General features: G+C 37.4%; 1 pseudogene; it reads right to left on the minus strand.

Annotated features, from left to right (window-relative positions):
• Positions 1–12,019: 12,019 nt before the first annotated feature.
• On the minus strand, positions 12,020–13,531 carry LOC114405109 (annotated as a pseudogene).
• Positions 13,532–14,923: the final 1,392 nt, after the last annotated feature.

A 14,923-nucleotide genomic window follows, 5' to 3' on the forward strand; every position in this document is an offset into this window, starting at 1 on the left:
CTCCCTTTTTTTTTATTTTGAAACTTATTTGTTTTGAACTTTACTTGTTGATGTGCAAGACGAGTAATCTCTGATTGAACGGTCTTGGAAGTCCAAACTCAGGAGCACAGGTCGCTTGAGCAAACAGACCAATGGCTTGCACGCACATTCCGGTGAAAGTTGAATAAGCAAAGATGCGTTTGCGAGAGGATGAGGGACAAAGATATCAACTTTATCCATTTCTTTTAACATTGTAACTATGGTTTACAATAATGGTACAAACTTGAAAATCCTGATGGGTCATTAGAGACATCTAACAACAGCTTTCAAAATTGCCCCATGTGTGGCATCTCTTGTCAATGTCAGGATTTACACGCGATTCTCCTCAAATTTCAGCCAGCCCGCATCAATTAGACCTTGCACCTTACGCTTCAGGCCCCTACAATGCTCAATGGAATGCCCCGGGGCTTCTCCATGACAAGCACACGTTGCGTTCGAGACGTATTCTCGGAGAAATGGAGGTTGATGAACCTTGGTTAGGGTTATAGCTACCATTGAATTATCAAGTAGATATGGGAGCAAGTCAGCATAGGACACTGGAATTGGGGTGAATTCTAAGGCTTTCTCGCTGCAAAATTCATTTCTTGGTTGGTGTTTTGGTTTATGCTAAAGGTGGTGTTTGTCATTGGAAGTGCGGTAGGTAGGCTTTGTGGTTGATTTTAGGGATGGCCTTTGTGGATAACTGGGCGGTGGGTAAGGAGAAGGTTTGTTATTGGCTGAGTAGTGACATTGTTGGGTTGGTGGGAAACTTGGCTATATTGGAATGGCAGTCACAACATAGGCTTCTCCTTCATCCTCACCCTCTTCATTTGCCCCAGTTTTCTCATTCGTCCAAGCAGGGTGACTAAATTTGCCTTTTTTCAGACCCACATCGATCCTTTCACTGGCAAAGACCAAATCCGCAAAGCTTTGAAGGTGCGTAGCCCACCATTTTCCATAGTAGAATACTAGTAATGTGTCTACTATCATTGTCATCATTTTTTCGTCATTGAGGTGCCACTTGAGCTGCCAGGTTCTCCACCTTTGGGCGTATTCTTTGAAAGATCTGTGCCCCCTTTTTTGCACATATTTTGTAGTTGCATCCTATCCGAAGCCATTATACTGACACTTCCTAACGAAGGCAACCATTAGGTCTTCCCAGGAATGGACTCGGGAAGGTTCCATGTTAGTGTACCAGGTAACAACTACCCCAGTAAGACTTTCTTGGAAGGAATGTATCAACAATTCCTCATCTTTTGCGTATGCCCCCATCTTCCGACAATACATCTTTAGATGGTTCTTGGGGCAAGTAATCCCCTTGTACTTGTCAAAGTCCAGCACCTTGAACTTGAGAGGGGTGATGATATTGGGTATTGGGAACAACTCTTCTAGGTTAGCAAAGGAATAATCTTCACCTCCTTCAATGGCCCTGAGCCTTTCCTCTAGATGATCCAGCTTTCCCATTTCTGCCATAGCATGAGGGTTTTTACTTGTCGTGGAATGCAAGAGGTGTAGTTGTGGGTGATACTGAGGGCCCTCCAAAGGGTTTTGTAGGGGTATACCACCAAATGCTTGCCCTTCAGTGGCATATCCGAGCCAAGGCTCGAAGTCGGCTAGATTGTGATGGGGAATTTCATGTGTCTCCCCCACGGTTTAAGAGACATGTGCATGATCAGTTTGGGGTTGCTGGCTCTCAATGGGTATAGGAGTGGAGTTATTGACATTCTTATTGGGAGTGTACGCCACATTGGGTGGCGTATAGTTGAGAGGCAAGCCATATGGCGGGAAGGCGTGCTCGTTTTGAATTTGCACATCATGGGGGCCGCCTCTACTTCCCAAATCTTTGCCTACCATATCTAAGGTTGGATGATTCATTTGGTTGAGGCCAGATGGGGGCATCGGGTTCACCTTAGCAACAGTGCTGGTAGCAGAAAATGTAACCGCATTGGCTTCCATTATCTTCCTCATGCTCATCATGGCCATCATTGTGGCCATTTTCTCTTTCATGGCCTCCATGTCGACCTTCATCTTCCCTTGTACCTCCTCTACTTCACCCATTACTCTAGCTCTAGCACAGGTTCGGTGAGGGCACTATAAAGCATGTTTTTTTTTCTTTTTTATAACAATGATTAAATTCTTTTTCAAGGAAAGAATGCAATGAACAACATGAATGTATGCGAATGATGCACAGTTGAAGTATTGCAAATCTTTACGCAGGACATGGGGTTGAATCAATTTAGATTTTCAACATGGTCCATGACATCTTCGTCAAGGTGAAACTGGAAGTAACAAGGACATTAACAGTCCTAAATGTGTTTGGTAGTAGACGAAGCAGCGATGTAACCCGATCCATCTTTTGCCCCAATTTTTTGCAAGATGGTTACTTCCATGCTTCATCTTGACTTGATGAACTTTTTCGTAAAAGCACGAGCTTGGTTCAACCCCATAACCCAGGGAATGGCAATTTTGATCGCCAATACTTCAACAACATTTTATAGGGATGAAAGATTCGGGAATACGCACGCTATGTATGGAAAATGTAATTATGAGATTGAGATGCCCGAAAAGACATCCTTTAGTTAACCACGCATTAGGTATCATGCTCAATCATTTTGTTTTGTTGTTTGTGTTGTTTTTTTTATTTTAAAAATGGGTTTATGATCCCAACATGGTTGGCTCATGGTACCTAACACATGCAACTAAGAATGCATCATGAATTTTCATGCTTCCTTTTTTTGTTTTTGTCAGTTGAAGGGGAAAACGCAAGGGTCACGCATAAGCAAACATGAAAACAATTAGTATGCAATTTGTAGACCAAAAAGTTTGTTGAACACATATGCATGATGATGCAATGACTCATGCAAAATGTGATGTGATAACGGACAAATGCAGGAACGATATGTTCATTATGATGCTGAAGAGATGTTTATGCGGTGCATGATATGAATGCATTTACGGACACAAGAGCCCGGAAAATCATCTCTCCTTACTACGCATTTGGGGGCGCAATGCCCCATGTGTGTAGTTAAGAAGACGATATGGATCTTCCGACTTCCCACGACAAAAGACGAGACCCACATACAACGCATGTGTGACGGTATGATGCAGATGTGCATGCATGAAACGGAAAGAAAACAACACAAAGGGGTAATTCACACATACGAGACTGCAGAGATCCAACTTTAATGCTACGTTTTGGGCATGATGGTGCCTCAATGTAATATTAAAAAAGGTTACGTATTACTCTAAAGAAAACAAACATCACTAGCAAAACTATAAACTAGTGCTATTTACCAAAACATGCATGAGAACGAATGGCACGGAGCATGTTTGCTCTTTGCCCCTATTTGGGAACCTATAGGACAATATCTAGGGGTCTCTAATAACTACTCCCCAATAATTCATAACTCACACGGCTGTTTTCTAGAGGTATCATCACTCAAGATAATAATATTGTGGCGGTATGGAATACCATCGACAACACATTATAAAGAGAGAAAGCTCTAGACGAGGTTTCACTATTATCAAGCAAGTCGGAGACCTAGCATGATTATAGATTCACCTCCACTTCTTAGATTCCCATGAACCCGGGTATAGAGCCCCTTTTTTACTCAAACCCGTGGGTGCTTAGAATGCAGTGTAAAAATGTGGAAAAGACAGCAGTTATTACATTTTACACAGTTCAACAAAATGCACACACAAAGTTTCACAATTCCACAATTCTTTAAAATAAGCCTAACTCACAAAAAGCTCCCCAGTGGAGTCGCCAACTGTCGCAGCGTGCCCTTTTGCGGGCGAGCGAAGGAGAGGCTCACGGGTGCGCTTTCCAAAGGAGGAAAGATGCGCGGAGTCACCACCAACGTTTATTTGTGGGAAACGTCGAGAAAACCGAAGGAAACCGGTCAAAATGAAAATTCTAAGTTCGGGAGTTGTATTTACTCTTGAGGAAGGTATTAGCACCTCTCACGTTTGTCTCAAAGGACAACAGCCTATTTTTCAGAATTGTGGAAATTGTGTTACTTAACTTTTATTTCTTTCTATTTTTTGAGGTCGACAAAAGCGAGGCTCTTGCTCCTACGTACCCTCCATCGGAGAGGAAATCAGACCTACGTAGTTCTTTCTTATGCGTGAATCAAGTGATTCTTTTTACTTGAAAGGTGATCATTTTAAGGCGTTGGACCTTAAAAATGATCTATTTTACTTGGTAAGAAACTGAAATGATAAACTTTCAAAACCCTATTTTTTGTGGACGAGCTTGACTAGGCGAGTTGATTTTAGCCTTAGTTTCACTTTAGTTATTAGTCAATTCAATTAAGGATGAGAAATCCCAAAGAGAAAACGTCCGATTGATTTTTCGCTTTATTTTACTAAAAGGTATTTTTTGATTATTATATTATTATTTTACCTCTTTTTTGATTTCCAACATGGTTACGGCACGACCGAACGGTCGGAATTCATTTTAACATAAATTAACGAATACTACAATTCAAATGATCGATGGAAATTTATTTTATTTTTAGATTAGGCGAGAAATGACTTAAATAAATGACTTAAGCACGTCAAAAGGGGGTATAGAAAGCAAATGAAAACGAGAATAAAAATACATGAAACAAAATGTGGACCACCACGGGTACATAGAATGAATTGAAAAGCTCGGTTTGAAGTACTTACCCGTTGAAGACTGAAGAAAACGAAGAACGAACGATGAATGTTGAAGAACGATCGAGAATCTTCGCGTAATTACTCACGGAAACGTTACGGAAACGTTACGGAAGCGCCTCGGCTTGGATTTTCTTCACGGAAATAATTTTGCTCAGCAATTTCAAGAGAATAAGAAGTGCCAAGAAGGCTGAACCCCTTCTCCCTTCACTCCTCCCCCTATTTATAGCAAAATAGGGGAGGAGCTTTCCACCCAACTCGCCCAGGCGAGCCAGGTTGCTTCCTCCAGAAGCAACAACCTTCTGGAGGAAGAATCTGGAAGGCCCAAGTGGGCCTGATTGCTATTTGTACCCCCCCTTTTACTGAATGTACCCCCTCTACCTTTTTTGGTAATTCATTTTCTGTAACGTTACGAAAATTTACGAATTTCGTAACGATACTTATTTTCCTTCCGCAAGGTTACGAGTCCTTACGGATTATGTATTTACTCTTTTTTAGCTTTCGAAGAAATTACGAAAACTCATGGATTGCGAAAAATACCTCCTTTCGATTTCCGTCACATCACGGAATTTTCACGGATCGCGTAAGCCTGCTTCCTTTTGATTTTCGGCACGTCTCGGGACTTCACATATTGTGCAACAAAGGGTGCCAAATATCTCGAAGCGGCCAATCAATGGTTGTATATCATCAAATTATAATCCCCGGACGAAATTAGGGTATGACAGCAATAACAATGCAAATATAATTGAACCTAATGTGTATGAGACTTACTTTATAATTGAATTAGGTTTTATAATTACATATAAGAAAGAATGGCAATTCAGTAGCATATGCCCTAATATTTGGATTCCTAATATAGAAAATCTCCAAGATCAACTTTCTACCTTTGCTTCCATGGGTGACCAACACTCTGTATATGTATCAAATGACCATACTACAAAAATCAGAAAGACAATTAGAACAATTTCGCAGCATGAACAAGGACAAAGCTATTACATATGTGAAGAAGATGAGGGTGAAGCAAAAATTTTGTCACTTGCAGGGTCTATTCCCCCCCCCCCCCCCCCCTCCCCAAAAAAAAAACTTAACCAAATCCGAATCCCTCATTTGCTTCATCAATGGCAAGCAGTAACCTTCCTTCCAAATGTTGTTTAGATGGATACTCTGGCAAATCTAATTGATTGAAACTGCATAAAAAAGACTATGTTTTACTTACTTGGAGACACATGATAATGATGATCCATCAAGTGATGAAACCCATAAATCAAACACACACCAAAATGTTCATTGATGATATAATAAACTGAAAAGTAAAAAAAAAAAAGGTACCAAGTACGAGCAGAAGGCAAGTGATCAGAACTCCCATATGCCTTATGTATCTGAAACCTCTCGGCACCTGAAATTCCTTGAAGAGCACTAAAACCCTCCAAAGGCACCTGAAATTTTGGTAGGAAAAATCAGGCCCCCTAATTATATAATACATGTTTTAATAAACAAAACAAGGAACCATCATCATTTGATTATTCTAAGGGTGATATTCAATATCGTCTTTTGAGGGAAACAAGTATAGTTTAAATCTAAGGTCTTTATTGAGAGGAACAAAACTGTCAGTGTGTCTTATCTCCATCATAAGCCTATTCAATAAATAGCAGTCACATTTCAGAACTCAGATCACTATATCAGTAGTTCTACTTATACTCTGCTTATGTTTTCTTGTACTTGGGGAATTGCATTAGTATTTACTCTTGCAAAAGTCAAATGTAACTAATTCTAAAATGTGTATGAAAATATGAAATCTCAGGAGTGCTTTTTCACTAAATTGTATAGATCGCAGTTTGTATGATGTGCCAACAATCTCCCTCTCATAAATCTTGCAATTCCAAAACAAAGAAATGTTTCCTCACCTGCACGTCATCTAACAATCCACTCCCGGATTCACCACCAACCATTATCATCTTATTTTGAATGACAACTGTAGCATGCTATTCACAAATAGTGATAGTTAAGTCATTTGCCAAAATTGCTCAGAAGTCATAAAACTTCCAGAAAAAGACTCAGGAACAAATGTAAAATATAACAAGAATCACAAATTTACATACATAGGATCTAGGAGTAGGCTTATCCCCTGAAATTGACAACACCATCCAATTTTTTGAGCTGCCCGATGTACAAGTATGCTTATCAGGTGCAGCAGATGAAAGCATTTTCTCATAATGACCACTTGTCCCTGTAACTCTATCACCCTGAAAGAAGCTTTATCAGTGGCCACACTCATTATTTCAAATTCAATCCCAATTCCAAAACAAAGACATATCTTATGATACATTAGCCTTATTTTTTGTTTTACTCCCCAAGGTACCTAAATGAAAGGACTCTGGTCAGAAGAAAGAGGAGGATAGGGTATCTGAGATAAGGCCTTAATATGCTTGAATGCTTTAGCCTCTGAGAAACCTGTCTCCTTTGTAGTAATGTCAGGCATAGGCACGCTGCTTGCCACTTTAGAAGCAGCTGAAACAACTTTAGAGGCAGCTGAACCACTTTAGATTGCTAGGTGTAGAGATAAAAATAAGAGGTGCCAAACCTTTTGCTTTACGCTGTGTGTATGCATTAATTCCTCTGCACCTAGCTAGTGTATAATAAATATATGCCTAGGCACTACTAGAGATTTTGTTTTCTTTTTATTTTTTATTTGAAAGTACTACTACTGCACTAATATATAAGCTAATCCATGTACAATAATGCCTTTTCAGCATCAAGCAAATATCATTTTTTTCCTATATGATTATATTAACTTGATGTAAAAATAAATTATAAAGAGAATTTTTTAGATATGATACCAGGGAATTAGAATCACATTGGCGTTTAAGAAAAAGTTGTTACTCATAAGAGTAGTAATCACCTATCAAAGGTTTATTTAATTTGTTAAAAATTATAGTATTAGGTAATACAAATATAATTGGTTTATGTTGATCTAAAAAACATCATGGGACAAAGGTTAAATGAAGATCAGTAAAACAAATTAAATAAGAACAAGCATATCCTTCTTCACATTGTGAAATTTTCTATCTAATGTTCACATCATTTAAACTTCATGTAAGAGCTCATCTGCTTATAGCTCATTTAGTTTAACAAGGTCAACTTGCCTGACAAGGGAAAATTTTCAATACCAGAGCAGAAACAACCTTCCAAGGAAAGATAATTCTCCCAAACATAGTCGTAAGTTGTGATACCCTGTAAAAGAAAAGGACAGCTTAGAATATACATGTCAATAGGAGGAAAAGTTCATGAATATACCTTTCGTATCAGGATGATATGGAAAAAGAATAATTCTCCCAAAGGTACAGTTGCAAGGAATGAAACTGTTGTGCATATGGTCTATTAAAGGATTGAAAATTATGTAAAAAATAGCAATTCATACTTTATTGAAGCGAAAATAACAAGAAAGAAATTCTTGGTAAAGAACATGATCACTTAGGAACAACTAACCACTCAAATAGTTAATGATGTTCAAAGATTGGATAATGATAATTACTTTAAGTTTATGTTGAATAATTTTTGGCAAACACAACCAATAAATTTTCCAATCAGGATCACTAACCAACAACAAAAGAACTAATTTTTTTAGAAAAAGTATGTATAAGATTGAATTGAATGTTTTGTATCAATGCATATCTTGACAAGCATAGTAATAAAATTATGTTTCTTACACACAGTGCCTCCCAGTTCAATCACACAAACATCTGCAGGGCCCTCCTTTCCATCCACGGGAATCACAACACCCTCAATCCAATCTTTAATAGCATCAATGATGTGCGAGACCACCTATTTTAAAACACCAATACCTCATCAAACCAGTCTTTATTATCCACAGTCCCACATAATAAAATAAGTAGCCTTAGCTGATGGAATAATTCTTACAGAAAAACCAAGAACTTTAATAAGCTTAGCAGCTGCAATTATTTTCGTTGTTAGCATCATCAGCATTATTTCAAAAGTCATTAGAATTAAATTTCGAAGCTAACACAAAGTGCAAACTTGGATACACAATGAGCAGGGGTTTTATGGCCTTATTCTATAGAGTACATGGACCATTCAACACTATCAATAGATGAAGACTTCTCCAAATACTTCTTCACCAAGCAGAGATAGAGACACCTCTTGCATGATATCTGTAATTCAAATAATCCTTCTCATGAAAGCAAGTCTCACATTCATAAATTAAATTAAACACTTATACCAAGTCTGGGTCTTCCTTTATTTCTTTTTCTTCTCCTAATTAACACACACTGACTCTGTCTCTCTCTCAAACACAATGTCAAACTCCACCACCAGCACCACCGCGGCCTTACCACCAAAGCCCACCTGGGTCCTCCCATACCGAACTGAGAATCTCCGCGAGGCCTACACCCTAAGCTAAAAGCTCAGCATGGGCCAATTTGGCACAACCTTCCTCTACACGCACAATGCCACAGGACGCCCCTTCACCTACAAGTCAATCCTAAAGCGGAAGCTGCTCTGCAAGGAGGACTACGACGACGTATGCACCACCTCTCCAAGCACCCCAACGTCATTCGCATCCACGACACCTACGAGGACACCGCCTCCGTGGAGGCTTGCCACTGGCTTGGGGTCATGCATAGGGTCCTCAAGCCTGAGAACTTTCTCTTTGATACTGTTGAGGAGGGTGCTAAGGTCAAAACTACTGATTTTGGGCTCTCCGTGTTTTATACGCCAAGTTTGGTTGCTCTCTCGTTAGATTTGGTTTTTGTGGAGGATGCCGAGGGAGAGGGCTTGGTTGTAGATTTTGGTGGAGGTGGGGATTCCGATGATGTCTTTGAGTTTTCCTTGGCGGAGGAGCTCGCTGATGTAGTCGACGGCGTGCTTGGCAATGGAGTCGGTGCCGAGGCCAAAGACCATGCCGGACTTGACATACTCGACGACCTTGTAGGCGGCAATTTTCTTGAGGTCGTCTTGGGTGAGGATGACGAAGGAGGGGGGGAGGGGTGTTGGATCAAGTGGCCTCGGAATAATTAAGAAGGGGGGGTTGAATTAATTATTAATGTACCTTGACTATTTAAAAATTTATCCTTCTTAATGTTACTAGATTTAATTAGGCTTTTACTACAAAGTTAAGAAAGTAAAGAACAATAATTGAAACTTAACCAGAAGTAAAAGTGATAATTAAAAGTGCACAGCGGAAATTAAAGAGTATAGGGAAGAAGAAGAGAAACACAAGAATTTTATACTGGTTCGGCAACAACCCGTGCCTACATCCAGTCCCCAAGCAACCACCGGTTCTTGAGATTTCTTTCAACCTTGTAAAATCCTTTACAAGCAAAGATCCACAAGGGATGTACCCTCCCTTGTTCTCTTTGAACAACCAAGTGGATGTACCCTCCACTTGAACTGATCCACAAGAGATGTACCCTCTCTTGTTCTCAGTTACAACAACCCAAGTAGATGTACCCTCTACTTGTACCACAAAGGATGTACCCTCCAATGTGTTAAGACAAAGAATTTGCAGGCGGTTAGTCCTTTGAAATATTTTGTTTAAGGGAAAGGGAAGAATCAAAAGAATTCTCAAACTGTGTCCTTTTGAATTCTTTGAAAAGGGAGAAGGGAGACACACAAAAATTCAGGCGGTTAGTCCTTTGTTCTTTTGGAAAAGAGAGAAGAGAGACACAAAAAAAATTCAGGTGATTAGTCCTTGTTGAATTCATTTTGGCAAAGGGAGAAGAGAATGAAAAGATATAGCACACTTTTGTTTTTTGTAGAAGAACAAGGTTTGGAAAACAAAAAACTTAGAAAGCTTTTTGGAAAAGGAAGAAGAAGAAAGATGAGAAGCAAGAGTTTCAAGAAATCTCAAAAGTTGTTCAAGAAGTTCTTAAAAGTTGTAAAAGTTATCTTATGCAAGTCAAGGTCTTGCTTTTTATAGACTCTTCATGTCTGATCAAGAAAACCATTGGAAGAGTTATAACCTTGAGAAAATCTTGAGAAAACCATTGGAAGAGTTACATCTCTTGACTTTTTATTCAAAACTTGTCATTGGTAATCGATTACCATAATCATGTAATCGATTACACAAATCATTTTATGAAAAGATGTGATTCTTCACAATTGAATTTGAATTTCAATGTTCAGATACACTGATAATCGATTACCAATATATTGTAATCAATTACACCATTTAAAAAACATTTGGAACGTTGCAAATTCAGTTAAAAGCTTTTGAAATCAAACTTTGCCATTGGTAATCGATTACAGGTAATTGGTAATCGATTACTAGAGAGTAAATACTCTGGTAACTTAGAAAAATTTGGAAAAACTTTTCTTGTAAAACAAAACTGTGCTATGTTTGGTTTTTTAAAAATCTTTTTCAATATTTCTTTTGTGAAGTCTTGACTTGTTGCTTTTTGGTTTCTTCTCTTGAATCTTGAATTCATCTTCTCTTAAATCTTGATTCTTCTTGATTTTTTTTCTTTAATCTTAATCTTGAACTTGTTAACTCAATCTTGACATCATTCTTTTGGGCTTTTTGTCATCATCAAAACTACTTGATTCATCATCGTGAAGCTTGCTTCTACAAGGGGTGGATACAGTTGAGTAGGAGAAAAAAGAATTAGGGTTTTTGGTAACTAAAGGAGACAAATTAAATATATATATATATATATATATATATATATATATATATATATATATATATATATATAAAGAGTGAGAGAGAGTCAACTGGCATTCCTGAAGCGCTCATTCTACATCAGTTCTACAAGAACCGATGTTGTAATTCATTTTCAAAGATGGGTTTCACAAACCCGTCTTTAAAATTTTAAAATTATTTACAAAATTGCCACCACTATGTACTTACAACAACGGTTTTCTACAACCGTTGTAAAACCCGCATCGTAAAAAGTCATTTTTCTGGTAGTGATTTTTTAAGCAAAAATGGAAGAAACTCAATTCTAGGAAAAAGAATTTTAAATTCCAAACTGAAAAATAGAAGATGATTTAGGCTTGAAAGGAATGAGATATGGACCGGATCTTGAAAAAATTATCTCAAATATAATTCATTCCAAACACTATCATCCACATCTTCAGCATCTAAGGGTGTGTTTGGTTTGCATTTTCATTTCCTGTTTTCATTTTCTGAAAATTGTTTTCATTTTTAAAATATTAGAATTCTGAGAACATGTTTGGTTTGATTTATTGTTTTCTGTTTTTATGAAATAAAAATACTGAAAATTTATGATATATTGACTTCTTGTCTTTTTGTACTTTTAGATTTGCTTAAAATTACATTCATTGCTACCGCAATTTCATTTTACCCGAAATGAGGTTTATGCTCTCAACTGAAAATGAGAATTTATTGTTTTCATTTTCTGGTTATTTCCTGTTTTCATTTTCACTGAAAATGTTTTCAAAAATCCAACCAAACATATTTTCATCACTATTTTCTGTTTTCAGTTAAAATGAAAACAGAAAACAACCAAACCAAACACCCCCTAATATTCTATTAGATGATATGAATCCATTAGCCATCCACCATTCAATTAAATATTGCTTGTCTATATTTTCATCTTTGGGAAATATGCACAATAAGCAAAACATTGTCTATGTTTTATTGGTAAGTTTAAGTAACTTAACCTCAGGACATTCATTATGGAGTTTTCGTTATATGATAACTCCAAAAGGCTGCTTTGCTTAACATTGAGCCACTCAATTTTGTTTCTTTTGAAGGATAGAAGACCTCTCATCGCCTTTGCTGCAAGAGGCATTCCCCAACACTTCTTTACTATCTCTTTTCCTATATGTCTTCAATATCTCCTCGTTTTACCTCATATGGGAAAATGCTTGGTGTTTAAACAATTCCTAACAATCACTGTTTTGTAGCATTAATAATTCATGAGGATGCTTTGTTGTTCCCATGATTGTAACCGTTACAAGACGAGTGGAGACCAAAATAGAAGAACCTTTTGCCTCACAAGCCAATGCAAATTTCAACTTTTGCCAATTTTGTTGTTGATCATCCCATCATCCCAACGTCATCCAAAACAAGCAAATATTTTTTTCTTCAAAGAAGATCTTGAAGCCTTTTATGTAATGACTCTAGCTCCAAATCCTCACATACATGCCTAAATGTTTCTTCGATAATTTATTTTTTCATTCTCATCAAACTAAAGTCTTCTAAAATGCATACCCAGATTCTTAACTCAAAGTGCTTGACTACCTTCTCATGATTGAAGATGAGTTGAGCCAAGTGTTGTTTTTCCAAGTTCACCCAGACATATGATTGGATAGACTGATAAATTCTCAGAACGAGAAGCCTTGCCAAACAAAAATTGTACAATTTTAAGGGTATCCTTTTCACTTCCATAGACTTTTTGCTTAGTGATGAGGGAGTTAGTTTGGCACCAGTCGATGACTCCACTTCTCTCTGGAACCTTCACAATCAAATTCAATTTATTTCTTTCTTCAGAATTTCATCTAATCTCTCATATATCCTTCTCATTCTCTTAGCAATTTCATAACAAAAAATAACATGCTTAGGATGAAATAGGGATAAGCGAGAGTATTGTACCATTTCTGGTAGACGTAGACAATACTTGACTTCTTCATAAGCATACTCGTTCATGATGTCTTCCAACTCAAGAACTGCATCTTTTAGATTTTGCAACCAAATCTCTATAGCTCTATTTGAGAATTGTTTCTCCTCATCATCTCCAAGCACAACCTTAAAAGTAGTGAGTAAGTTGGCAAACCTTTCCAAGTCTTGATCAAAACCCAGAAGTAGCCCCAACTATTTTGCAATGGGAGAGCTCAAATCGCCAAGCACACCTTCAAGTACTGCCTCAACCATCTTATAAGTTCTAACTCAAAATGAAAACTCAAGAAAGAGAGATTATGTGTGATTCGATTAGAAATGGAAATGCAATGATATCTCATCAAAGTGAAATGATTAACAAGATAAGCAAAGGAGACGACTTGCATAGACTTGGTAAGTCAACATCCAACTCACTAATAATTGTGTTATTGAATCTTGCTCAAGTTGCAAGTCTCTTACATGATTGGCTTGTCATATTTTAATAGATAATATAGGAAACATAAATACTATCAAATTAATTTTCTTATCCCCACAATTACACCTTCAGAATTTGGTAAACATTTGCCTGGCTGACTCACTTTTTTTCTTTTCATTTATTTTTTTTTTCATTTCCTTTGTAAGTAACATAACATGTCAACTGAATGCCTCATTCATTGCATTGCAGGGGTACAGGATGAAAAGAAGTTTCCGAGATTTGCTAGCTGTTGTGGTACTATGGTGGATTAAAATTTAACACACTTAATATACATATCAAAGCACTCCATAATTAGTTCATCAATATGCATATTTATATTTTTTCAACTAAAATTCTAAAATTTTGGCACACTAATATTATTATGTCTTTGAAGGAGACATAAGGTTAATTGGATGGTTAAGAAAGAAAAGGTCGCGGATTCGATCTTCTTACTAACTGTCGCAACGTGCCCTTTTGCGGGCGAGCGAGGCGAGGCTCACGGGTGCGCTTTCCAAGGGAGGAAAGATGTGCGGAGTCGCCACCAACATTTATTTGTGGAAAACGTTGGAAAAACCAAAGGAAACCGGTCAAAATGAAAATTCTAAGTTTGGGAGTTGTATTTACGTTTGAGGAAGGTATTAGCACCTCTTACGTTTGTCTCAAAGGACAACAGCCTATTTTTTAGAATTGTGGAATTGTGTTATCTTAACTTTTATTTCTTTTTATTTTTTGAGGTCAACAAAAGTGGGGCTCTTGCTCCTACGTACCCTCCATCGAAGAGGAAATCAGACCTACGTAGTTCTTCCTTTAAAGGTGAATCAAGCGATTCTTTTACTTGAAAGGTGATCACTTAAAGGTGTTGGGCCTTTAAAAATGATCCATTTAACTTGGTAAGAAAAAGCTGAGATAAAACTTTCAAATCCTTTTTTAGTGACTTTATGGTGGACGAGCTTGACTTGGCGAATTGATTTTAGCCTTAGTTTCGCTTTAGTTATTAGTCAATTCAATTAAGAATGAGAAATCCCAAAGAGAAAACGTCCGATTGATTTTTCCGCTTCATTTTACTAAAAGATATTTTTTGGATTATTATATTATTATTTTACCTCTTTTTTTATTTCCAACGTGGTTACGGTACGACCGAACGGTCGGAATTCATTTTAACCGAAATTAACGGATGATACAATTCAAATGAT

This window comes from Glycine soja, chromosome 3 (assembly GCF_004193775.1).
Source record: "Glycine soja cultivar W05 chromosome 3, ASM419377v2, whole genome shotgun sequence".
Classification (NCBI taxonomy): domain Eukaryota; kingdom Viridiplantae; phylum Streptophyta; class Magnoliopsida; order Fabales; family Fabaceae; genus Glycine; species Glycine soja.